Source organism: Carya illinoinensis, chromosome 16, assembly GCF_018687715.1.
Source record: "Carya illinoinensis cultivar Pawnee chromosome 16, C.illinoinensisPawnee_v1, whole genome shotgun sequence".
NCBI lineage: Eukaryota > Viridiplantae > Streptophyta > Magnoliopsida > Fagales > Juglandaceae > Carya > Carya illinoinensis.
The window spans coordinates 12,797,128-12,820,193 of NC_056767.1; the positions used below are offsets into that span (position 1 = coordinate 12,797,128).

General features: G+C 37.2%; 1 non-coding gene across 1 annotated transcript; it reads left to right on the plus strand.

Annotated features, from left to right (window-relative positions):
* Nucleotides 1-8,662: 8,662 nt before the first annotated feature.
* Nucleotides 8,663-8,770, plus strand: LOC122299979. The gene has a single exon (XR_006239830.1). It is a non-coding gene; the product is annotated as a small nucleolar RNA R71 (small nucleolar RNA).
* The last annotated feature ends 14,296 nt before the right edge of the window (nucleotides 8,771-23,066 follow it).

Sequence of the window (23,066 nt, forward strand, 5' to 3'; positions counted from 1 at the left end):
CAATGCTTGATTCACCAATCATGATGGAAATGTTGGGAGAGTCGGGATCTCCAAACTTCTGAGGAGTCTCGCTCAATATCAATGCACTAACTTGCTCCGTTAGGAAAGCTTTCTTCTTCACATTCCGCTTCCTCTTCACTGTGCACAAGTCCTTCAAAAACTTTGCATATGAAGGCACTTGTTGTATGGCATCCAAGAGTGGAATATTGATCTTCACTTGCTTGAAAATCTCTTGAATCTCCGTGTGATACTTGTTCTTTTGGCCAGCTGCCAATCTCTGAGGATAGGGAACCACAGGTTGGTATCCCTTACTAGTCTCAACATCTGCACTCACAGGCTTCTTCAGTTTTGGTCTCACTACCTCTGGTTCTTTTTCAACTTCATCCGTCTCTGCTGCATCTTTAGGTGTAGGAGCAACTACCTCTGTGTCTATGGTCATCTCAGGTCGGGGAACTTCCTTCCCACTTCTCAAAGTAAGAACAGCTTTTGCTGTCTCAATAACGTCTCCTAGGACATTATGCACTTGATGTTGTTGTTGTCTGTATACTTGAGGATTAGGTTGAGGCTGTGCTGGAAATTTCCCTTTCTCTAGGGTGCTCAAGGTTGTGCTCATCTTATTAACAGTGCCACGCAACTCATTTATGGCCTGAGTATTTTGATTATTTGTGGTGGCCTGAATCTGCATGAATTGCTGAAGTGTATTGGTCATCTGTGCCATACTATCATCTAGAGTCTTCTTTACAGATGATGAAGACTGAGGACTTTGTGCAGCTACATGAGGTTGAAATCCAGGAGGAGCTACATAAGGATAGCTCTGAGGATTCTGATATGGCGGATACTGGTGCTGAGGAGCACCTTGATTAAATGGCTGCTGCTGAGGTGGTGGGGACCGACCAGGCTGATCATTTCTCCACGAGAAATTTGGGTGATTCCTCCACCCCGGATTATATGTGTTGGAGAAAGGCTGATTCTGTGCTCTATTAACCCAGTTAGCTGATTGCATTGGCTCAAACCCACTTTCTTGAAATACTGGCATAATCGGGCAGTCTTGGGTCTTATGGTTTGAATCAGCACATATAGAACATGCCTCTACTACTTTTGCAGCCTTCACTTTTTCTATTTCCATGACTTCTAGTTTCTAGTCAATGCAGCTATTCGGGCTTGAACATCAGTGTCTTCTTTAAGCTCATATCTGCCCCCTCCAGAAATAGCCCTCAGTGGCTGTGCTGCTAATGGAACTCGATTAGTACGAGTGTTCCATTGTTGTGCGCTCTCAGCAAGGTAGTCAAAAAATGATAATGCTTCATCAGGTTCCTTGCTGAAGAACTCCCCATTGCACATTGTCTGAACAAACCGCTTGCATTCCGGAGTGAGACCAGTGTAAAAATAGCTCACCAGCCTCCAAGATTCGAAACCATGATGTGGACAAATGTTCACCAAATCCTTAAATTTTTCCCAACTGGCCTGAAAGGTCTCATCAGGTCTCTGATTGAACTAGCTGAATTGCTCTTGCAAAAACTGAGTTCTCTGAAAAGGAAAACTTTTTTGGAAGAATTCACGTTGCATATCAGACCAACTAGAAATGGAATTAGGTCTCAAAGAGTTAAACCAAATCTTCGCTTTATCCTTTAAAGAGAAAGGAAATAAACGAAGTCTAATGAATTCATCAGTAACAGCCCTAGTGATAAAAGTAGCACAAGCCAACTCAAAATCTGTCAAGTGCTAGTAAGGACTCTCAAAATCCATCCCGTGGAACTGAGGTATCACTGACATCATGCCATGCTTAATAGAGAAATTAGGTGCATTTTCTGGTAAAACAATGCATGAAGGTGTAGTGGTACGAGTGGGTTGCAAATAGTCCTTAAGAGTGCGTGGTGCAGGTGCAACCATGTTTTCTGATTCAATTTCAATTTCGTCACCTGGCTCACTCAAAGAAAAGACAGACGAGCTATCTATCTCCAAGCTGTGTATACTACTCTCAACACTCGATGTGACTCTAAGCAACCTATTTGAAGTGTCTCTCACCCATGACATGAAACATCAATCTAATATGGTAGAGATGAGTGGTTGATGCAAATGAGATGAGTAACCGGAGATAATATGGTAGAGAAAAATAAAATAAAATAACAAGTTTAAATTTAAGTTAGACAACTTTTCCCCGGCAACGGCGCCAAAAACTTGACTCACTCAAAAATGAGTAGCACTAAAGCTATCCCAAGTGCATGAGGATGTCATGTAATAATTAGGAATAAATTCCGAGATTGTCTCCTCAGGGAAAGTTACTTAAAATTAAACTCGTTGAAAAATGTGAAAAACTTCACAAAGAAAAAACAAGAGGATGATATGTGCAATGGATGGAAGAGGTAACTAGTCATGGACTAGATTCATGTTTTTAGATTTTGATTGTCGGATTGGAATGTAAAGGACTAATAGATAAAACTCAGAAACTAATAAAACTAAATTAAGAATTAAACTAAATTAGAAAGTAATTGACAAAACATGCACTGAAAATTGAAAAGCCTCAAAATCAATATTCTAGGGTTTATCATTGTATCTAAATCACAAATTCTCAAATTAAACCATAGCAATTGTAATCACTATTAAAATGAAAGCTTAATGAAACAATAAAAATAAATAACATGAAATAAGTAAACAACAAATAAATTACCCAATTAAAATAAAAACAAAAGTTCTCTCCTTCACTTTCTGAAAAATATAATTCAAACCAACTAAATCTCCTCTAGAAAAATAAATCTAAACCGACTCACTTCACTTTACGAATGAAAAGCTCAATTCCCTCTACTCCCATGTATCTTTCAGAAAAATCAAAAACAAAAGCTCTCAACCAAACCCTTCTTGCAATAAATTAAACTAGCACACTTAATTAAAAACTTCTAAAACAATTCCTTTGTTTCATGAAACAAACTAGCATACTTGATTAAAACTTCTAAAACAATTCTCTTGTTGCATGAAACCAACTAGCACACTTGAAAGAAATTAAGGTATTACACTTAATGAAATAAAATTCTAGAACAATTCTTAATACACTTAATAAAAATTCTAAAACAACAAAGCATTGAAGCCAAAAGGAAAAACTGCCGAACAAACAAAATGTTTAAGTTAAAACAAAAACTGCCGAACACAACTCTCTATTTTCAGCCCCCATTCTTCCTCTTAAATAAACTGCCCAGCCGTATAAAAACAAGTTGAAAAATAAAGAGCCGAAGTCCAACCCGTCTGTCTATGTGTGATCCCATGTGATCTCCTGCTGCTGCTTTCCGTCCAGCTGTCTTCCATCTCTAAGATTCAATGACAACTTCGGTGGAATCACATGCCAAAAGCTGAAATCAAATAATCCTCTGCTGGTGCACGTTCAAGCATCCGGAAAGAAAGAGAGAAATAATTCTGCTGCTGTCCGAGTGTTTGAAACGTGCTGCCTCATAGATGCCAGCGTGATCTTTTGTTGCCTCCCATTCTTCTCCTGCAACGTGCTGCTTTCCAACGAAATGATGCATGAGCTGCATTGCTCCTGCTTTCCGAGTGTGTGCTGTCTGCTATGTTTGTTGCTGCAGGTTTATTGCATGTGTGAGCTGCTGTGGTCCATGTGATGCTATTGATCTCCTACTGCACGTCCAGCTACTCGAAAAAGAAGGAATCAATTTGCTGCTGCTACACGTTCAGCTCCAGCTCAATCCATGTGCTGTTGTAGAACCAACAAAAGGAATAAAGCCTGCTGTTCTTCTGCTGAATCCCGTAGCATTTCAGTCTGAGTTTCTATAGTGAGCTGTCTGGCTGTGTTTGTTGATTTGTTTCCCTTCCATCCGTGAGTGATGATGCTCCCAAGTTTTCTGCATGTGTGAGCTGCTGGTCCCACGTTTTTTGCATGTCTGAGTGGCTGGCTGTGAGTTGCTGTTTTGATGCATGTGTGAGTGTTCTGCTGGTCTGCATGTGTGAGTGTTCTCCTGCTGTTGAGTGTCTTTGCTGCATGTGTGTTGCATGTGTGAGTGAGTGGAGGTAAGCTAAAAGGGACCATGTGAGTTGGGAGTGTTTGAATGGTGGGAAAGCTCAAGACAAAGTATGAACAAGGCATGAACATAATGAACCATGGTATGCACGAAAAATGGAGATAGAGATTAAAAAAAAGAAAACACTCAACAGCAAAATAACACAAATGAAAGGTTAGCTTGAGCAACTTCCATTCACGGATGGCAAGAAGTGCTTCTATCTTTTGAAGATGGAAAGATAGCTCAAGAAACCTTATGAACATGGAGAACAAGGAGAACAATGGTACAAACGCAAATGATAATGGAAAGCAAGAAAAGTTATGGACTAGAATGCACAGTAATCAATAGTTGGTAGAATTCAAGCAGAAATTCATGCTTTTAATCAATTAAAATCACAACTTTGATTTATTCATTTTAACCATTTTTCCATTTAAAACCAATAATAATGTCATGATGGATTTAAAATACATTGGTTTTAAATAGCTAAAATATGCAATATTTCAGCTCAATCATGGTAGGCAATAGAGATCTTATGTACCCCATATTTTTTCATCAAAGCCTCAAAAGAACGGTTGCAAAAATGTGTACCCTAGTCACTAATGATAGCACGTGGTGTACCAAATCGAGATAACACATTCTCTTTGAGAAATTTAATTACCGTCCTATTATCATTGCTCCTGCAAGCTATTGCCTCTACCCATTTTGACACATAATCGACCACCATAATAATATATTGATATCCAAAAGAAGGAGGAAATGGTCCCATAAAATCAATGCCCCAATAATCAAAAATTTCAATCACTAAAATTGAGTTTAAGGGCATCATATTATGAGGAGACATAACTCCCAACTTTTGACACTTTTCACATGAGCGACAATAGATGTTTGCATCCTTAAATATGGTGGGCCAATAAAATCCACATTGTAGAATTTTTGCAGCGGTTTTTCTCTTTGAAAAGTGGCCCCCACAAGCTTGGGAGTGACAAAATTCAAAAATACTAGCAATCTCTTCATCAGGAATGCAAAACCTTAAAATTTGGTCAGGGTAGCATTTGAAAAGAAAATGGTCATCCCAATAGAAATTACGTACCTCAGTCATGAACTTCCTCTTGTCCTGAGCGCTCCAATCCACCAGTATCTCACCTACAACCAAATAATTCACAATATGAGCAAACTATGGTAGAGAAGTAATAGAAAGTAAATGCTCATCGGAAAAATAATCCCTGATTGGCAGGTAGTCAGAGGTATCCTCAAATGTGAGCCTCGAGAGATGGTCAGCCACTACATTCTCCACTCCTTTCTTGTCCTTGATGATGATGTCAAATTGCTGCAAAAGTAAAATCTATTGTATTAGTTGCACCTCAGCATCCTTCTTTGTAAGAAGGTACTTAAGGGCTGCATGATTTGTGAAAATAATAATAGGATAGGCAATCAAGTAAGCATGAAACTTATCCAAAGCAAACACTACAGCTAACAACTCTTTTTCAGTGGTGGAGTAATTCATTTGAGCACTATTTAGAGTTCTACTAGTATAGTAAATGACAAAAGGCCTCCCCTCCCTTCGCTGTCCAATAACAGCACCTACAGCAAAATCACTAGCATCATACATGATTTCAAAAGATAAAGTCCAATCAGGTGGCTGCATTATGAGTGCTGAGGTAAGCTTGCCAATTAACGTTTTAAAGGCCTCTTGACAATCTTGTGTCCACTCAAATGGGGCATCTTTGATTAGGAGGTCACATAGTGGTCTGGATATAGTGGAAAAATTCTGTATGAACCTCCTATAAAAGCCCGCATGACCAAGAAAGGATCTCACATCCTTCATTGTCCTAGGCGTAGGCAACTTAGAGATTAATTCAATCTTAGATTGATCAACCTCTAACCCCTAGAAGAAATAATATGCCCTAACACAATACCTTAAGGTAACATAAAGTGGCATTTTTCCCAATTCAAAACCAATTCCTTCTCCTCACAACTAGTCAACAGTCTCTAAATTCAATAAGCATGCTTCAAAAGAAGATTAAAAAACAATCAAGTCATCCATAAAAACTTCCATGCAATTTTTAGCCATGTCACTAAAAATGCTCATCATGCAATGTTGAAAAGTAGCAAGTGCATTATACAATCCAAATGGCATTCTACGAAAAGCATAAGTACCAAAAGGACAAGTGAAAGTGGTTTTATCCTGGTCTTTTAATGCAATTTCAATTTGATAATAACCAGAATAACCATCCAAGAAACATTAAAAAGGATGACCAGTCACACGCTCAAGAATTTGATCAATAAAAGAGAGAGGAAAATGGTCTTTCCGGGTGGCAGCATTCAATTTTCTGTAGTCAATGCACATCCGCCACCCAGCCACAAGTTTTGTAGGGACTAACTCTCCCAAGTCATTCTTCACCACAGTAACACTTGACTTCTTAGGAACAACCTATGTAGGACTGACCCATTTACTATCAGCAATAGGATTATGATTCCAACATCTAATAGTTTCAATACTTCATTCTTCACCACTACTTTCATAATGGGATTAAGCTGACGTTGGAGGTCTTTACGAGGGCCAGTTCCTTCCTCCAAATTAATTTTATGAGAATAGACTAGGGGACTAACACCTTTTATATCAGCAATACTCCAACCTAAGCCTGACTTATGCTCACTTAGGGTCCGAATTAATTTCTCACCTTGAGACTCAGACAATTCAGATGAGATAATAACTAGAAAAGTATCACCTGGACCAAGGAAAGCATGCTTTAAACCCTTAGGCAGATGCTTCAATTCAACTTTGAGTGCTTCCACGCTTGAAGGAATTTGTTTTTCACTTTTCTCAAGCAACTCCTCGAACTTCAGTTGCCATGCCTGAGTGCCATAATCCTAAGTTCTATAAAAAATAGCACAAATATCAACTACATCAGATGGATCACTGATAAAATCAAACTCAGAATTAACAAGAAAATACTCAAGGGGATCAAAATCATGAGCTATAGAAACTCCCCTATCCATGAGTGAGTTAATCATGTATGTTTGGTAGCTCTCGTCATCATCTTTTGGCTGTTTTGCAATATGGAAGATATTCACCTCGAGAGTCAAGTTTCCAAAAGACAGCTTTATGAGCCCATTCCTGCAATTAATAAGAGCATTAGCAGTGGCAATGAATGGCCTACCTAAAATCACAAGAATTTTAGAAGTAGTATCAACAACAAAGCTAGTGTCAAGGATTAGGAAATCAACAAGATAATAAAATTTGTCAATTTGAATTAAAATATCCTCTACTACACCCAGGGTACTTTGACTGAACGGTCATCCAATTGTAATACCACAGTGGTTCGTTTGATTTCTCCCAACCCCAACCGCAAATAAATAGAATATGGCATTAGATTCACACTAGCTCCTAAATCTAGAAAAGCTTGCCCAAACTCATGACTTCCAATGTTGCATGCAATGGTTGGACAACCAGGATCCTTGTACTTGGGAGGAATTCGCTGCTCAATTAGAGCACTAACTTGCTTTGTCAGGAATGCTGTCTTCTTCACATGGTGCTTCCTCTTAACTGTACACAAATCTTTAATAACTTTTGCATAAGTAGGAACTTGTTTAATAACATGCAAAAGAGGGAGGTTAATTTTACTTGCTTGAGGTTCTACAAGATTTCATTGTTAGGATCCAAAATTCGCTTGCTCAGTTTTAAAGCTTGAGGGAATGGTACCTTAACATAATTCTTTGTCACCTCAGGTTCCTTGGGCGGCTTGGCATCACTACTATCTTGATTCTTTTCCACATCCTCTGATTTGTTCATTATTGGGATGTGTAATGACTTACCACTTCGGGTCACAATGGCATTCACATCATTCAAATTCTCTTGCACCATGTGTTAACCATGGGGTGCGGAGTGAGCTTGAGAAGGGAACTTACCTCGCTCATTCACACTCAAGGAGCTCATCAATTTGGACAATTGGCTCTTTATCTCATTGTTTTCTTCAACAACCTGCGTAATCAAAGATTCAAACTTTCAGTTAGTCTTACCTTGTACCTCAATAAAAGCATGCAAAGTGTTTTCTAAAGGACTCCTAAAAGATGAAGGTGCATGATATGGTACAGGATATGATCTAACGGGTTATGCATGCAGCTGGTTTTCAGACTTCTAGCTAAAATTGGGGTGATTGCGCCACCCTGGATTATAGGTATCAAAGAAAGGTGTAAAAGACTTCTTGTACATACCTAAGGTATTACATTGTTCCTCGTACATTCCTCTCATCTTAGCAAATGTGGGACACTCTTGAGCAAGGTGATCTACCCCGCCACACACAAAACATTGTCCAAAAGACTCTGGATGATTAGCCATGTGTGTTGACTTTAAGTCTTTATTCTTCAACACCTCTAGCTCCCTAGTGAGCATATCAACTTTAGCTTTTAGGTTATCCTTTTCCTTGAGATGTTAAATTCCACCACCATTTGGGTTTTCTGCAGGTCATGACCTATTTGTGCTCTCACTAGCACTAGGTCCAATTCAAGTGTGAGATTTTTCATCAAGCTCATTGAGGTATTCTATGGCCTCATCAGGATCTTTCTGTAAGAACTCACCATTACACATCATCGTCACAAATTGGCAGTCTCTAGGTGTAAGTACCTCATAAAAATAGCTCACTAAGCACCAATTCTCATACCTATGGTGAGGACACATACTCAACAACTCCTGAAATCTCTCCCAAGACTGATACAAAATCTCACTGTCATTTTGTGCAAAGGTGGAGATTTGCCTTTTTAAAGCATTTTTCTTATGTTGGGGAAAGTATTTATTAAAGAAGACCTAAGTCATCTCATTCCATGACCCAATAGATCATGGTCTCAGCGAGTATAGCCAATTCTTAGCTCTATCCTTCAAAGAGAAAGGAAAGAACTTAAGTCTCACAATGTCATCAGTTGCATTTTGATTATGAAAAGTCGCAAGTACTTCCTCAAACTTCCTAATGTGCACATATGGATTTTCATTTTCCAAGCCATGAAAAGTAGGGAATAACTGTATGATCCTTGTTTTAAAATCCAGTTGGCAAGTATTGGCTGGAAACATGATGCATGATGGTGTGGCTGTGCGTGTAGGGTGGAGGTAATCTTGAAGGGTCCTAGTAGGTTGATCTCCATGTTCACTCATTTTCTCAGAATTAAAAGAATTATCAAATAAATGATTAGAAAAATTAGACTCTAACTCTGACTCTAACACAGGTCTACAAGCAAACTGACCCAAGGCGTCTCTATACCTGTGCATGCAAGGTAGATACATCCACATTTATCATTATCATCAGATACATCCACATTTATCTCACTGTCTCTGCCCTTGTAATTTCCCTCAGCTACAAATTGGATTATTTGTGGAAATGGTTCATCATGTAAAACCCAGTAAGTATTTATGATCGATTCTATTGATGTAAATGTGCTCCTCCACTAGGACCAAATTATGATGACTCAAGTTTCTGCACTTGTTACACGAATATCTTATAAAACCCCAAGTGTTAACACTCCCCTACTTAAATTCTATAAATAATTTTGCATATTCCTTGTAGTCTTTACCAAGTTTTTCTCCCAAAAGGATCAAACTCTTATCCATCTTTTATGCCCTAGTACACTACTGTAATAAACATAGTTAAAAAAAAAAAATCAAGAATAGACATCATTCCTTATACATTGATTGTATCCATTGTATAAAGAAGTTGGCCCTATCTCATTTGAGATACTATCATCTATCGCATACATACTTAGTCCTTTATTCCCATGTCAGTTGAAATTTCGGCAACATTTCCCCCAAATTCTCCATGTATGCTAGTTGTGGAAAGTGCTCACACCTGTCTACGAACAAGATACTTACGTACCACACACTCAAAGAATGAAAGGAAACACTGAACCAAAATCCCAATAGTAACATTAGAGTACTTCAAACTAAATATATTTACCATATAGATGGTAGAATCCCAAATTGTCTGCTTTGGACAATTCAAGATTTGTACCCAAACACTCTTCACAAACAATAGAGTATAACTCTCGAATGGGTCTAAGGTTAAATTGAATAAAAACACAATCATGCAAACATTCTAAATAATATATGCATGTATACAACTATAATTGGATATCGGCATGTTAGGGCATAATAACTTATTGGGTCATTTTTTAAAATTGGATATGAGTTATTAGTGATAAATGCAAGGTGTTCGTATTCGATATAAGTTATTATTGATTTTTTTTTTCTTGATAAGTAAAAGTAAAATTTATTAATGCTTTATTCAATTATTTCCTATATTTTGGGTTAAGAATTAATTGCTCTTTTTTTTTTTAAATGGGTTATTTTGTCCATTGTGATTTATGCAAGGAACTAGAGAGACTCAATCCCTGTTCAATGAGAATTGCACACTTTTGATTCATACCATGGAGAGGATCATTGTGCCTATCATTTCTTGACTGAATGATATTGAGGGACGCATGGCTGTGAAGCAGGAGGACCTCGATAATTTAACAACATAGTTTTTTTTATTTTTTAAATTTGTTGTATCTCAAACATTGGCACTTTTGAATAATTTTTATTTTATATATAGAGTTTGTTCATTAAAAATGGTTTTTTTTTTTCTTATCATTTAGTGATATCAAAAATGAGTTTCGCTGGAGGAAAAAAAAATATTTGAAAATTGTTATTTCTCATAAAAAACTATTAATTTATATTTCCAAGTAATTATATTAATTTTCTAGGATGACATATATGATCTATTTTGATTTACCATAAATAATAAACCTGTATAGGTAGATTTTCCATATTTTAGAAATGAAAATTAAAAAACTCAAATAATGATTATTTTTAAAATTTTTGAATGCTTCAATAAATTTCCATAATAACTGTTATTTCGATGATTTTTTTTTTTTTTTTAATCACCATTTGAACAAATCTTTTGAGCTTTTGAATAGTTTATAAATCTGTTTGAATGTAAAATTAATGTTTGAACAAAATATCAAACATCCGCTCTAGAATAAGTGTATATAACTTCCCACCAAAAATATCATTCAAACTATTATCTCAACATTTGAATGGAAAATGCCATACTGCCGAACAGTCTCAAACTTAGTTTGAACGAGAAACTTATGTTTCAATTATGTGTAACCCTCTCCCGCCACAATTGTATAAAACTTCCCACCACAAATATTGTTCAAACTCTTATCATGATATATTGAGCATGGGAAGTTAGCTTTTCCGACAATTTTCTCATGATGTGCCATAGACAATTGTCTTGTGTCTCGGAAGGCAATGACAACCATGTTTTTTTTTATCTCCCTAACTAGGTCATTTATAATTGGTTTTTTCATCCATACATTTTAACTCGATTTGAAACAAGTAAAAAAAAGCTTTTGTATATTTACTTGATATCAATCAAGCTTAAAAAATGATTGATTGAGCATGGTGGTTTACACTCACAAAAGATACGAGCAACATGCCATATCTAATGATTTGGTATCCCGTATTGAATGTAATAACATCCCAAAAGCATTAATATGCTACCCTATTTTGCACATTGGTTCAGAAAACATTTCATAATCTCGAATATCACTACAACATTTATGCCCGTTTGTTGTGAGTTCTTTTTCTCCGACTTAAATTTCTAGAAACTACTACTTTATTGCAAAAAAACAAAAAACAAAAAAAAAGGTTAGCATTTGAGGCCAAACTACTTGTGATAAGGGGAAAACGGTGTTTAAAGGTATTTTTGAAGATGAGAAAACACACGTGACTAAATATGGACAAAAATATTACACTTCGAGACAAATCTATTTCTTTTTTAGGAGAAACTTTGTGGTGACATTGATAAAATTCTTTTTACGAACGAGATTTGCAAGTTGGAAATATTGCCTTTAATCAACAAACACTAATATACCATTATTCAGTTTGGTGTTGCACCCTAAATTGTTATGGGTGAAATCTTTGCCGATTACTCTCCTATTTGGATATTAAGAGTATCTCAGATGATATGTGAATAATAGTGAATTAGTTTGTGAATAGTAGTGAATAATTTGTGAATATTAGTGAAGTAGTCTGAGAATATCAGAGAATAATAGTTCTCCCAAATAGGTCATTCTCAAATGACCTGTAAATAGTAGTGAGGATAATAATAAAATAGTAGTGAATAGTAGTGAATAATTTGTAAATAGTAGTAAAGCAGTCTAAGAATATTTGAAAACAATTGTGTTCCTAAACATCCCTATGAACGCCACTATCTAATTTTTCCTCTGTTAAAAACCTAAATTCTATCCCTAGTTCTCACTACCTAGTCCAGTCATCGTCTTTCTACTTCCAATAACTGCCGTCATGCACCTTCAACCTTCGCACACTGCCTATTGTAAAGGCAGAAATTGGCGAGGATTAGATGACGAAATGATAAGATTTATATTATCATTATTTATTTAAATTTGAATGAATGTAAAATAAGAGATGACTTTATCTTCAACAACATTGAGTTTATCTAGATATTTATAAGGTTGTTTAGATAAATCAGTTAGTGTTTATCTAGGGACCAGGCCATCCTCTAGTCCCCGCCACTCTAGGGACTACGGAGTCGACACAACAGCGTTACCGTATCGTGCGATCCGGTTGTCGTCCTGCGACAACTCAGGGGATGTCACTCAATATTATCCACTCCCGAGTGACTAGAGGAGCTCCACCGAGATAATAACCTATCCCGGCTTGGGCTCGTGAGACACACCCACCCAAAAACCATTTACGCCAACAAAACATGATTTTCTCAAATAAATAAAATGCACGTATACACAATATGCAACTCACGCCTCATGGCTCAAATAAATCAAGCAATCACAAATAACCAACCCAAGCAACTCCGTCCTCCATCCATCCGACCCCCAAACTCCTCGGACTCAGTCCGGAATCAACCAACCAACAACAAATAAATATTGAATGAGCAATATATATTTAAATCTGAAAGTAGGGTTTGGAAAATACTTACAGCGCTGTACGGTATTTTTAGAAAGCTCGCGGCATTGCAAACGGCGGAGGAAAAGCAACGTAACAGTGTAATTTACACTGTAGCCGTGGGTAATAAATTACCCACTTTTGAACGGGGACAAACCAAGGCACGAAATTGATAGGTAATGATCTTGAGATGTTTATGAAGTTAAGGGAAGTGGAGTTTGGCCGTGGGTGGCGGCGAAAATGGCGGAGAAAGGCCAAAATACCCAAATCGGAAAGCTAGCTCGTGGGAGCTGTTCCGGCGATGGTTAGAGGCTGGAAATGGGTGGGTTAGGACGGCAAGGAGTCGGTGATGAAGTGGTGAAGAGGTGGTGGCCGGAGATGGAGCGACGGAGGCAGATCGGGGCTAAAACCGTGTGGCTTGGAGGAACTCGTGGTGGCTAACGGTGGCTCGGATGGAGGTGAAACTTGGTGGGGATGTTCACCGGTAAGAGGGGAAGAAAACTGGGTGGGTGGTGTAGGCCACGCCGCAGGCGAGCGGCGGTTCTGGGCTGCGAAAGCAACCGGCGACAAGGGAGAAAAGCAGGACAGGTGCCGTGACTTCCAGGGGCTCGTGGCGGCTAACGGCTGGTCCGATGGCTCTGAAAATTGGTGGGGATGATCTCTGGTGGAAGGGGAAGAGAATGGTGGGGGTGGTGTACAACACAGCCGCCGGAAGGCGGTGCAATGGGCGGCCGAAGTGGCAGCGACGGTAAGGGGAAAAAGAAGGGGCAGCGCGTGGGAGAGGAAATGGGGAAGAAAGAAGAAAAAAAGAAAGAAAAAGAAGGAAAAAGAAAGAAAAAGGAGAAAGAGAAAAGAAAAGAAAAGATAAGGGAAAAGAAATAAGGTCTAGTCCTCACTCCGGAAACCAAAAACCGATCCGCCAAAAACGATATTAAAAACCGTAAAACGACTAAATAAAATAAACACAACATCAAATAAATTAAAAACCAATTAAAACACATTAATTTAAAATAAATAAATCAATATATTAATTAAATTAAAAACACTCCTTCAGTGAAAATATACGTAAAAGCGGGTCATCACAATGGTCACATCAGAATTGAATGTCCAAATTTCAGAAAAAGTAAAGGAAAAGCTTTAAATGTGCCACTTAGTGATAGTTCTGACTCTGAAAATTCATCTTCTGACAGTGAAAAATCTTTTATGGCTTTTGCTTCTGTTGTGAATGATCTTACTAAGGTTGAACTAACAAAAGCTGAAAGTGAATGTGCCTTTAGTGATTCGGATGTAGCACTTGTTGAAGCTGATCAGGATTTTAGCATACAAGAAACATATAATGACGTATGTGAAGAAGTAGTCAAATTAAAGAAAGTCAACAAGAAGCTGTACAATAGACTCACTGCTGTGGAATGTGAGAAAAATAATCTCTCAGAAGCACTAAAAAATTCTGATGTTGAAATATCAAGATTAAATGATCAAAAGACTGCACTAGAAAAGAAATTAGAAGAATTTCAAGAGTGCAAAGGAAAAACAGCAACACAGAAATTAGAAGAAATGTTGAGTTGTCAGAAAGTGAGTAATGATAGAATTGGACTAGGCTATATGACTTCAAAAGGAAAAGAAAAACTAGCCCCATCATCCGTTGCTACATCATCTAAAGGTATAGTTTTTGTAAAATGAAGTCAAGGTAAGAATGTTCAAAATCATCTATTATCCAAACCAGTTCATTCAAAAATTCTGCATGATAAATTCATTCCTACTTGTCATAATTGTGGAATTGTTAGTCATATAAGACCGCATTGTTTTAACTTTTACCAAGTGCAGAAAATGAATGGTGAAAGAAATACAAAAAAGAAGAGGGAAGAGTCTAGAAAATCAAGTTGAGAATATGAATCAACAGATAAATCTTTTAAGTCTCAAGCTTGGTGAATTGGCAGATTTTTGCTTCCAAAATAAGATTATACAAAGCAGTGCAAATGAAAAGAATAAGCCAAAACCCAAAGTAAAATGGGTGAATAAAGAAGATGCTATGTGCTTTGTTGCTCATACAGCACTTAGAGCAAAGAAAGATTGTTCTTGGTATCTGGACAGTGCTTGTTCAAGACACATGTATGGAGATAAAGCATTATTCAAGAAGATTGAACCAACCGTTGGAGGCACTGTGACTTTTGGAGATGGAAGCAAAGTTGCTGTAGAGGGAAAAGGGAGTATTGAAATACCTGGATTACCTTCTTTACATAATGTTTTGTTTGTTAATGGTCTAAAAGCTAATTTACTCAGCATTAGTCAGTTTTGTGATGACAATCTCTTTATGCAGTTTTCCAAAGATGAATGCAATATATACAATCAAGCCCGAGAATGGATTCTAAAAGGCACTAGAACTTCAGATAATTGCTATGGAATCTCTCCAAGTTCAAGGTTAGAGTGTTATAGGACCTTATTTGATGAAGTTGAATTATGGCATCAACGACTTGGACACATTAATTTTAAAGAATTATCAAAGATGTCAAGAAGGGAAGTTGTTGATGGACTGCCCCAAGCTATTAAAGTCAAGAAAATAGTTTGTGGAGCATGCCAAGAAGGAAAACAAACCAGAGCTCAACATCAGAAAATTACTCACATACTCACCTCTCGGCCACTTGAGTTGTTGCATATGGACTTGAAGGGTCCCACTCAAACTGAGAGTCTTGGTGGAAAGAGATATATCATGGTGATTGTAGATAACTTCTCAAGATTCACATGGTCTATTTTATTGAGAGAAAAATATGAAGCTTTTGATCTTACCAAGAAGCTGTTCAAGACGTTACAAATTGAAAAGGAAGTTTCTATCTCTAGAATACGTAGTGATCATGGTAGAGAATTTGAAAATACTAACTTCACTAATTTTTGTGATGAACAGGGCATACATCAGGAATTTTCTGCACCTATTACTCTACAACAAAATGGAGTAGTGGAAAAAAAAAATAGAGCAATTCAAAAGATGGCATGAACCATGTTAAGCAACAAAAAGATGGCACTGCACTTTTGAGAAGAAGCTGTAAATACAGAAAATCATATTCTGAATCGAGTGGTTCTAAGACCGGGCACCAAGCTTACTCCTTATGGTTTGTGGAAAAATAAAAAACCCACGGTAAAGTATTTTAGAGTTTTTGGGAGTTAATGTTATATCTTGAGAGATCGAGAAAACACTCATAAATTTGAAAGCAAAAGTGATGAAGGAGTGTTTCTAGGTTATTCTTCAAATAGTAAGGCTTATAGAGTTTACAACTTACATACTAAAACTGTTATGGAATCAATTAATGTTGTTGTAGATGATATTTCAGCCAAGATTACTATGGAGGAACTTGAAAACATGAAGGTATTGGTGCAAGCTGTGGAAAATGACTCTCAAGAGCAAGATGAAGAAGATCATCCAGAAAAACCACCACAAAACTCACAAGAAAAAGAACCATCTTCTAGAGTCACTCAAAATCCCAAGAGAAAATATGCTTGGTGATCTAGATGAAGGTATGAGACTTAGAAAAAGAGTACGAAATCAAGTTTCTTTTGTGTGCTATTTGTCACAGGTTGAACCAAAGAAAGTTGAAGAAGCATTGAATGATGAAAGTTGGGTTAACGCGATGCATGAGGAACTTCATCAATTCACCAGAAATGATATATGGGAATTAGTTCCTAGACCCGAAAAATACAATATTATAGGAACTAAGTGGATCTTCAAGAACAAATCCGATGAACATGGGACCATTGTGAGGAACAAAGCAAGGCTAGTTGCACAAGGCTACACTCAAGTAGAAGGGATTGATTTTGATGAAACATTTGCCCCCGTGGCTCGTTTAGAATCTGTCCGCATTCTACTTGCACTTGCATGTCATCTAGACTTCAAATTATATCAAATGGATGTCAAATGCGCTTTCCTAAATGGACTATTACATGAAGAGGTATATGTTGAATAACCTAAAGGGTTTACTAATCATCTTTATCCTGACCATGTGTACAAGTTGAAGAAGGCTCTTTATGGGTTAAAACAAGCTCCTCGTGCGTGGTATGAAAGGTTGACAGCTTACTTGCTAATAATTTCATTAGAGGACAAGCTGATAGAACCATGTTCATAAGAAGATCAGGTAAACAACTCCTAATTGCTCAAATCTATGTTGAAGATATTGTCTTTGGAGCTACACTTGAGTCTCTTGCACATGATTTTGCAAATGAAATGAAATCTGAATTTGAAATAAGTATGATTGGTGAGCTAAATTTTTTCTTGGGCATTCAAGTAAAACAAAGTAAAGAAGGAATTTTTATCTCACAATCTAAGTATGTAAGAGATCTTGTTATGAGGTTTGGAATGGAAGGAAAAAACAATGCTCGCACTCCCATGAGCACTTCAGTAAAAATCAGTAATGATTCTACAGGTAAAAACATTGACCCCACTCTTTATAGAAGCATGATAGGAAGTTTATTATATATCATAGCAAGTAGACCCGATATAACTTTTAGTGTTGGTGTGTGTGCTAGATTTCAAGCTAATCCAAAAGAATCCCATCTTACAGCAGTAAAAAGAATCATAAAATATCTTAATGCTACTGTTGATTATGGGATATGGTATTCAAAAGACACTAATCTAACACTTGTTGGTTATTCGGATGCTGATTGGACTGGGAATGCTGATGATAGACAGAGTACTATAGGTGGATGTTTTTATGTAGGTGGTAATCTTGTGGCTTGGATGAGTAAAAAGCAAAATTCAATTTCTTTGTCCACTGCTGAAGCTAAATACATAGCTGCAGGAAGTTGTTGTACACAGCTCTTATGGATGAAAAATATGCTTAATGACTATGGTTTCTCTCAAGATATTATGACAATCTATTGTGATAATTCTAGTGTTATAAGTATTTCCAAAAATCCTGTCCAGCACTCACGAACCAAGCACATTGACATTAGATATCATTTTATAAGAGACTTGGTTGAATCTAAAAAGTATCCTTGGAGCATGTGTCTACTGAACATCAGTTGGCTGACCTATTTACTAAACCTTTGGATGGTCTCAGGTTCGAGTTCTTAAGGAAAGCCATTGGGGTGTGTGATCCCAAGTGAGAAGTATTTTTTTTTGGAGTTACTGTATATATATATATATATATACTATTTTTTTCTGTTCTGTTTAAAAAAAAAAAAAAAAATCTTTCAAGTACATGGTTGATAAATCAAAGTGTTGACAAGGTGTGATATTACTTGATAAATTTTTGAAATTGTGCACTGCTCTTGGTAGTAGAGAACACTGTATGCATACTAACCCTTTGACTCATCTTGGCAAAATTCATATTCTATGCACTATGAGGAACTTGTATGTATACTTTTTATGCTTAAAAGATCATTTTTTCTACTGAGATGCTCATGAAAAGGGGAAGTTCGTGCCTTAAATTGACTAATACTAGTTGAACCTAGTACAGTAGATAGCTCTCCCCTTGCCAAACACAAAGAGTGATCCATATAGAAAAAGTCGGTGTTACATCATTACGGAAAAAGACAAACATCACACACGGTTCAATCCTTATAGGAAAAATCGTTGTTCTAATCAATATGGAAACATATGAACAACAAACATGGACACAAAAAGGAGGTTGTGCAAAGTAGTGTTTGGAGGAGATGCTCATGTATCTAGGCCCTAGCATAAAGTTTGACTTTTAAGGTGAGTAACAACCTCTTGTGAGCATCTGTGAGAAACAAAATATCCATGTATAAAGGATTCAAAAATATATAAAATATATATATATATATCTATAATATGGCATAACTATACTCACTCACACACTCACACGGACTTTTGTCATTGATGAGTTTATGAGGCGTGAACATCTATAGTGACTGCTGCAATTGAGAGTGTGTCACTAATCAGTTTTTTTTTTGTACAATCCACTATGATTGCACTAAGATGAGGTCAAACATGTGTCTTGATTTTTTTTTTTATAAAAATAATAAACAATTTTTTTTTTTATTTTGTTGTTTTTTGTTTAAACAAAAATAATAATAATAATAATAATAAAAGAGTTTTTTTTTTGGGTTTGTTTGAGATATGTGCCTAAATCTGTGTTTTTTTTGCCTTTTACGCTGGTCTTGTATTAGTCCTAGTGGGACTCTTTTTTTCTCGGGCACATGCCTTGGCACACTGCACTTATGTACCCTAAGTTTTTTTTCCTCTTTCCTTGTGTCTCATACTTGCCCCGACCCAACCGATTCCTTTATTCACTCATATCATTAATTAGTTTTTTGAAATTATGAAGATCATTCAAGTTCTCATCTCTGCGTTCTAAACAAGGTAAGGCTTCTGTGATTTTCGGGCTTCTCAAATTTCTAGGGCTTGGTATGTTGTTCAGCCAATCTATGAGGAGCTATATTTTTTTGATTGGGTTGTGTTGAAATCACTATGGTTGATTAGTTGAGCTGTTCGGTTACTTGTATTGGGGATTTTTCTTGTGGGTTGTGCAATTATGGTTTTCGGTTTCTCAAGAGTGCACACCATGTGTTTGATAAAAGTTCTGAGTTATCTTAGAGTCTTTCTTTTTCGTTATTTATGGTGGTTTTGGTTTCACATATCACACACATGTACACATGAGTGAGTTGCCTATATGCTTGAGGGTCCCTCATCTTCTTCTCTTCCTTGTCACCATTTTCTTATAATTTGGATAGTACTTGTTTGTATACTGATTTGGTTCATTTGATACTCCAGATGCGATTCAAGGAATGGCCCAAGCGCCGAAAGGTTTCATCTCCAGTACCATGTAAGAGCTCCACTTTGTCAAGTGAAGAAGATCCCGTGGTCGACCTCGGGAAGTCAGGCGAGCCTTCTACTCAATCCCTTCCACCCGTACCTACATCGACATGAGTCACCACTGATCACTTCATTTCTATTGAAGCCGAGACAGCCTATCGCTCTACTTTTTCTAAAAGGCTAGTATTGGGAGAGCGGGAGGTAAGCATTAATGATTTCCCTTCGGATGAATTCCAACTCATCCAACAAATCTTTACTGAAAGGGGCTGGGAGAATCTTACCCATGGATCTCCCACTCCTTGTGTTGAAGTGGTCCGTGAGTTCTATTCTAACATTGCCCACTTTAATTTGGATGAGCACAATATCACCTCTACTGTTCAGGGAACTCAAATTGATGTTTCCCCTGCTATTTTAAGAGAGTTATTTGAACTCCCTGAGGTGGTCAATCCTTTATACCCATATAAGGGCATGGGGCCCCCAATGAAGATTGCCATGGGCAACCTCTTTGTTGGTCCCGATGGCCCTAAATGGACAGCCAAGACTCATCGTCTACCCCTTAATCATATGCTTCCTCAATTTCAACTTTTGGCCAAAATCGTGCTCACCAACCTCTGGCCCATTAGTCGCCATACTAAGATTATACTTGAGAGAGCCTATTTTATGTATGCATTGGCCACTGGAGTCTCCATTGATCTTCCTAGACATATAATTGATATTATCCATTGATCTCATGTTGAAAAAGAGCAAAATCTCCCCTTTGGTAGCTTAATTACCAAGTTGGCTATGAAAGCCAAAGTACCTCTTCGAGCAAATGAACCTACCATGAAAATGCCTGGGTCTATTTCTGCTTTAACAGTGGTTAAGTCTGAGGCTGTCCTCACTAAGAAGCGACCTCCAACAAATGAGTCAGCCTCCTCACCCACTGAGCCATCTGTCCCTATATCTCAAGTGCTGGAGCAACTGTCTGTCTTGTCTCAAAAACTTGATCTTGTTGCTGCAAAATGGGAGGACAGTCAGTCCAAGATTGAACAACAAATTGCTGCTGTACGTTCTGATTGTGTACAGGTGAATGATCGGTTGGTCCAACTCTCCTTGGACGTTCAGGATGTGATGGCAAATGTAGCTGATTCTGATGATGACTCTTAGACTCCCTTGGCTGATTGAAGATGAATGAGGGGGAGAAACACTTGAGGGGAGTAGCAGCAGAGCGGGAGAGCACAACTGATAATCCTGTTATGTTTTTTTTTTGTCTTTCCTTAATTTAGATACAAGTTAATATGTTCTTATGTTTTGGGTTAATTAGGTTGAAAGACTAATGTGTTGATTATGTTTTGTTTGGATCACTGAAATTGTACTTGAATCTGGATTGTTTGTTTTTTAATCTCCAAGTCAGTTTATTGAAACACAAACTTTTGAGAACTTTGTTCTCTTTGTGGTCTGTTGTTTTAAATGTACAACAGGGAATTTACATTTATCAAGATGTCTTCGTCAACATTTCGCCAAAGGGGGAGATTGTAAAGGCAGAAATTGGCGAGAATTAGATGACGAAATGATAAGATTTATCTTATCATTATTTGTTAAAATTTGGACGAATGTAAAATAAGAGATGACTTTATCTTCAACAACATTGACTTTATCTAGATATTTATAAGGTTGTTTAGATAAGTCAGTTACATGTATTTCGAATTCATAAGAGTCTGAAATTATCAAGACCCGAAGCTGCACACAGATAAGAAACTACAATGAAGAGTTATCGCGAAATGTCAGCAACCCGTCAGGAAACATTCTCGCGACCGTCTCTACCTGTTAGTAGAATTCTATTTCAACTATGACTCTTTCCAGATCTAATATTTAAAGGGATTCGATTTTGTATCTCTTTAATGTTTTTGAGCCACGATTTCAAGAGAGGAGATTCTGAGCATTTGTGAGAGAAAATTCACTTGAGAATTTTCATGGGATTTTTCATCTCTTCTTGAGTGTGATCGTGTGTTGAGCGTAAAGGAACATCGATTGGATTTCAGCTTCTAGAGTTCTAGAAGGGAAGTCAACATTTGAACATTGCCAGAGGTTCTGGCTGCTACTGCGGTAGAAGACAAACAGGTCGTTTGTCTAGGCAAGTAAGAGAGTCAAATTGTAAAAGTTTTGTAATTGAAAATTACTTGTAATTGTTCTTCAAATAATAAGATTGACTTTCCTGGGTTTGGTTGCCCCATAGGATTTTACCTTTAAAGAGTTCTTTAAAGGGTTTCCCTTCGTAACCAATCGTTGTGTCTTGCAAGTTTGATTATTTATTTTAAAGTATTTGATTCGTTTCATTATCTTGATAGTTGAGATCTAACCTATTTGTTTAAAGAAATTGGTAGACAATTTAGTAGTTTTTTAGGGGTACGTTGGAAATTTCACCTATTAATTCCAAAATCAATTTAGATAAATTCCTCAGCTTTTTTCTCTCCCTTCATTTAGAATATACCTCTCTTCCTCTATCTCCCCCTTGGGTTTTGAAATGAGGGGGATGGCTTTCAAATTCAGCTTTAAGTTTTAGTTTTTTCACAATCTTTGCATTAGAGGCAATTTCAGAAAGCAAATGATTTGGATTTTTGAAGGGATCAAAATCCAAGTCAAGGGATTACCAATATTATATGTTGTTCCTTCAAATTAATGGTATCCATACCTTCACCTCTGTAATTATAATTAGGTTTTTCCAATTTATACAAAAGAATTAGAAAGGTTTTTTGCATACGATTTTCCTATCTCCATGGCAAAATTTAAGGTCTACATCGTGAGCTATAAAAAGGCATTGAGTATTGATGGTGTCTAATTTTATGAAGATGCACATGGTCTAGCACGTTCTATTGGAGGTCCTTCTAGCTCTCGCTGAGAAGGTGCTGTCTTGCTTTAGGCAAGGTTGTCTGTAAGGAAAAAGTGGTACAGAGGAGGTGGAAGGTTGAGCAGAAGGGAGAGATGACGGAAGCCATCCTTGAACAATGGCACAAACTCAAGCTGACGGAAGCTGAACAGCAGGAGGTTCAAGTGGAACTCAGCATGGACGGTGTGGCATCCCTGAGGGGAAGGAGGTGCTTAATGGGGCTACTAGTTGTGGATAAACTGGTAAATCAAGATGCTTTCAAAACAACCATGCTGAAATTATGGAGGCCAAAAGGGGAGGTACATTTCAGAGTTATGGGAGATAACATGTTCCTGTTTGAATTTCATGAGGTTCAAGACTTGGAAAGGGTTAAGAAGGGAAGACCCTGGACTTTTGACCGTAGCTTAGTATGTATCAAGGAGTATGAAGGTTTGATAACAACGAAAGGAATGCACTTTGAGAAGGAAGTTATGTGGGTAC